General features: G+C 42.1%; 1 pseudogene; it reads left to right on the top strand.

The window, feature by feature from the left end:
* The first annotated feature begins 650 nt into the window (after nt 1-650).
* On the top strand, nt 651-4,792 carry LOC119306001 (annotated as a pseudogene).
* The last annotated feature ends 500 nt before the right edge of the window (nt 4,793-5,292 follow it).

The raw sequence follows: 5,292 nt of genomic DNA, 5'->3' as shown, positions 1-5,292 counted from the left end.
ATCTCCCGACTAGGCCGTCGGAGGCGCCACACCGCCGCATCGTACGCGCGGGCCGCCTACTCAGCGGTGTCGAAGGTGCCGAGGATGAGGCGTTTCTCGCCAAACAAGATCTCGGCGGAGAAGGCGACGGAGGGGCGCTTGCGGACTCCGCGAAAATCCGAAGCGTCGAGGATGCGCATTGACATGGTGGTGCACAGGCAGCGAGGCTAGTGAGAGGGGGCGAGACGAGTGGGCGATGGACTAAGTGTGGAGGGAGCGTCTTCTTATAACGAGCGCCGACCGCGGCGCGCCAAAACAAGCGCGCGAACATTTCCCGCGCTCTGGAGCGCCGACCGCGCGCCCTATGCCGATTTTCCCCGCGCGCTGGCATGGCCGCTGGTATGATCTAAAAGCGTGCGGTCATGAAATGGGTCGGCGCATTGGACACGCTGCTGATCCAAATCTAAAAAAGGACGGACGCCGGACGGGCGGCCTAGTTTAGGACAAAAAGAAGGGACAAAAGCGCCGTCCGTTTGGGTCGGCCCGTTGGAGTTAGCTCTTAGTGAAGGGCTTGCGCCGTTCTTCGGCTCCCTCACCCCCTCCACCTGCATACCTACTTACCTAGAGCCGCTATTTCTTCCTCCCTCTGCGCGCGCGCAGGATCGACGACGATGGCGGGGGAGGCAGGAAGGAGGAAACGCGCGGCGGTGGTTGTACTGGGGCGACATCGGCCGCAGTCCCCGCATGCAGTACCACTCCCTCTCCCTCGCCAACCAGGTAAGGCACTTGTCTCCCAAATCCGCAGTCCCTTGTTGGTTCTGATTGATCGTGTTGGATTAGAGGGGCGTACTATTTACCATGTCCATGTATTTTTCCCTTTTCAACAAGGGGAAGCAATCTTTGGAAGTTGGTTGGTACCTTTAGGAAGGCTTTAGGCTGGCACATGTTCCTTGCTGTTGAGAGCATTGTGTTCTAGTATCTCACACTTAGTTGTTCGTTATTTTTCTCAACAGGCTGGTATGGAAGTGGACATTGTTGCAAACGGAGGTACTCTGTTCCTTACACCTTCATCGTGCTGTTGAATTTTACTCCCGAACTGTAGTATGAAGCTATTTATACCCTACATACCAGTACTCCTACAGCTTAAGGGACGGCATACAAGCCAAAATTGCATCAGATTTCAGTGTTGCTTTTTTGAGATCTGACCTTGTGTCCTATTTTATGTCTATGAGCAGGAAGTGATCCCCATTTATCACTGAGAGAGAATCCGTCGATTCACATCCATGAGATGGTATTGGTTATTTGAGCCATTCTATTTTATATGTTCTCTCAAACTACAGTTGACTTCAAGGTTGTATCTTCAGAAATCAGTGCAGTTATCAGGATCTCAAAGATATGTGGTGCCCTGGCACTGCTACTTAAAGCTGCCATCCAGTTTATCATGCTGATTTGGTTTCTCTGCTTTAAGATTCCTCGCCCTGATGTCTTCATTGTTCAGGTAAAATTATATACAGCTTTCTTATTTGCATATGTGGTTCAAAATTACATGAAGAGTATGTCTGATCACTGCCATTGTCAGCAGGTTTAGTTATTTTTTAAGAGAATTCAACAATCTAGAATTCATTGTTCACCATGCTAAGCAATTTCTTTTGAATAAAACCATACTGATACTGAGTAAATGAATAGTCATAGTTGGCTTATTGTGCAGCTTAAGTATTGCATACTAACTCATGCTATGCAATATGTACAGTGACCTGTTGTTGACACCATGCTCATTTTGGCAATGCTGATTGTACTCCCTCTGACCCATAATGTAGTGCATATAGATTTTTTATTTTTAAATCAAACCTTGTGAAGTTTGACCACCTTTATAGAGAAAACTATTTATGTCTACAATATCAAAGATATTCAATAGGAAAATATGTCTCATGATGTATCTAATGACATGTGTTTGGTATTCTAGATGTAAATATTGTTTTCTACAAACTTGGTCGGAGTTTGTAAAGTTTAACTCTTTTAAAAAATATATATATGCACTGCATTATGGGATGGAGGGAGTAGTATATTACAAAGTCGTTTACTCTGACCCTTACTTAGTTACAGAATATCCCTTTTGATTGATATTTTTTAAAGAATTTTTTTGGTAATAAAAAATGTCAAGATTTAGTTATCGTATTTCACAGTACAATGAGAGACCTGATTTGTGTCATTTGACCATCTTTTGTCCAACAGAATCCACCCTCCGTTCCAACATTGGCTGCTGTAAAACTGGTTAGCTGGCTAAGAGGTGCTAAATTTATTGTGGATTGGCATAACTTTGGATATACTTTGCTTGGATTGTCTCATGGGAGAAGTCATGTAATAGTCAAAATATATTTCTGGTAAACCCTCCAACCATGTTTGCGTAACTGCTAGGCTGATTCTATATCTTATTGGCCATGTGTTTTAATTAGTGATGTTTTCCTGCATTTTAGGTTCTAGAAGCACTTTGGGCGGATGACTGATGGCGCCTTCTGTGTTACTAAAGCAATGCAACACGAGCTTTCTCAAAATTGGGGAATCAAGTAATCAGATTGAACTTCAACTTTTTTTTGTAAAATATCTGCTTCGCATGCTGCAGTTTGTACTAACGTAACCACAATTTTCAGAGCAACAGTTCTTTATGATCATTCTCCTGAATTTTTCCATCCTGCTTCCTTGACGGAGAAACATGAGGTGAACATCTGTTGTCAGTTCTTCCCTCGCTACTTGCAGTACTGCATATCAGTATATGTGACCTTAGCACATGAAGTAGTTATTCTGCAGGTTGGGTAGTTCCATTTGTACTGCTATGGGCAGTGCTGATTGCATCTCTGTTGGTAATGTTATTTTCCAATCAACTGGAATAGTTTTCATGGTATAAGCATATTCCAATTTGATTTATTTTATTTGGTTTTCTGTTACAACAAAGAAAAAGAAGTGGAAGACAAGAGCACTACTGTACTTACTAGCAAGATTGATGGTGGAGTTTCTTTGAAGCCTAATAGACCTGCACTTGTTGTGAGCAGCACAAGCTGGTATGTTCTCTTGGACCGAGTGGTCTCTATTGCGGAACTCTTTATGTTCATCTCACGTGATTATTGAGCAGACAGTTAACAATGCGCATAAACTTGTAATCCTTTGCTACCTGCATTCCAGGACACCAGATGAAGATTTCAGTATACTTCTGGAAGCAGCACTGATGTATGATAGACGTGTTGCTGCAACATTAGGTGAAGAGGATTCAATGGATGAGGGGCAGCTTTGGATTGATATCAAGAACGGAAAGCAATTTGATTACCCAAGATTGCTTTTCATTATCACAGGTATCATGCGTTCTGCTATATCTGCTTGAATCACTAATTTTAGTCATTGCTCTGATTTTAGTAAATGTTGACACTGGAGGTAAAGGGCCTGATAGAAAGAAATATGAGGAACAAATAAAAAGGTTGAAACTGAGACGTGTTGCCTTCCGGACTATGTGGCTTGCATCGGAGGACTATCCTCTGTTGCTAGGTATGCCAATCACTTGCCAAAAAAAAATTATACTGTAGGATAGGTGCTGATTGTTTGAGCAATACAGGATCAGCTGATCTAGGCGTATCATTGCATACATCCTCGTCGGGGCTTGATCTACCTATGAAGGTTAACTCACATCATCTGCTTACTTTAATGATGTAGGAGTTTTTTATTTTCTGCATTGTAACTTGAATGCTTGTGTTTAGGTTGTTGATATGTTTGGATGTGGATTACCAGTTTGTGCTGCTTCATTCTCCTGGTAACCCATGTTTCTAGATGTTTGAATTGCTATGTTTTGGAATTGGCCTTTTGGTTGCTCTATGTTATAAGACTCTGGCTTTCTTTTTCTTTCAGCATCGAGGAGCTTGTGAAAGTAAACAGAAATGGACTTCTTTTCTCAACATCTTCGGAGCTTGCAGATGAACTTATGGTGAGGACCACTTTTAGTCTTTATCTTTTACCATTTCATTTCATTGTATGACTACTTGGGTCATTGTTTCAATGCGTTTTAAAATTAGTATAAGTACTTTTCATCATGGCTTTGTTTTAAACATTAGAAGAGACATGAACTGGTACTGCAATTGAAAAATCACGCAGGTGCTCTTCAAGGGATTTCCGGAGGAATGTGACACCTTGAAATCCCTGAAAGGTGGTGCTTTGAGTACAGGGTCATCTTCCAAATGGTCAACAGAATGGGAAACTAATGCACTTCCTTTGGTGAAGCAGGTGAGAGCTCAAACCTGGATTGCTAAATGCAAGTTTCACTCACCAGACTAGGCCTTAACTTTTTTCATGTCCAATTCGCAGGTGATTGGCTAAAACACCACAATAATATTGATCAGATGGGCACAAGGATGGTTTTGTTGCCGGCCTGAATATCTGCCAATTCCATAGTTTATAGGTGTACTTATCGTACACTTGAGTGACCAGATGTACATTTGATGGTTGAGGAGATAACATCTGCATGTGCATATATCAGTTTACTCGGTGTTCGTCTAGCAGAACCTATACCCTCAGGGACCTCTACCCAACGAACTCCAACTGTTTAACGAAAAGGTGTTGAGCTTAAGTCCAAGTTGTTTCAGCATGTATAGCTTCTGATCCATTAGAGTTTAGCGGCAGTTTGTTGTTGTTGTTGTTGTAAGGATCCTGAATTGTGTGTCCAGTTACATAACAAAAACAAGGCACTGACAGACATACTGTGACACTGGCATTGAGACCAACTGTCGAAATATGTTGGATACATAACATGTGCATGTACCCAAATAAATTGTACCAGGAACCCGATTTCTTTTTCATTGTCTTTGCCATATTGTGAGCTCAGATCTCCAACAGACATCTGGAAAAATTGGGATACATATTATTAGGTTCTCCGTTAGCTTGTAAGCATTGCCATAAGGCCTGTCAGGTAAGCTTACACTCTGAATCTGTTATGATCCATTTACTTCCTTGTTCCTCTCCCGTCGCTTTGCCTCTCCAAGGCAAATGCGCCGTTCGGTACCAGTTGATCATCGGCCAAGTTATCGCTGGGTATGTCGTTAGAGCAACTTCAAGTGCTCCCCTAAAAAACTTCTTGTAAAACCACTTTTACGGGATGACCGTAAAATTCAAGGGAAGTTAACTTTACTTTTCATTTAGTACAACTTTACTTTTCTCAGTTCTCCTAAACTCTTCCTGTGAATTCCGTTTTCTTCTTCTATTATCTCATAAACAAGCATACAAATGGATATCACATGTACGTATGTGATATACTGTATATCGGTACTAATCTGCAGT

This window comes from Triticum dicoccoides, chromosome 5B (genome assembly GCF_002162155.2).
Source record: "Triticum dicoccoides isolate Atlit2015 ecotype Zavitan chromosome 5B, WEW_v2.0, whole genome shotgun sequence".
Taxonomy (NCBI): Eukaryota; Viridiplantae; Streptophyta; class Magnoliopsida; order Poales; family Poaceae; genus Triticum; species Triticum dicoccoides.
Note: the sequence above shows the minus strand (reverse complement) of the source record. Positions and strands in the feature narration are given on the sequence as shown.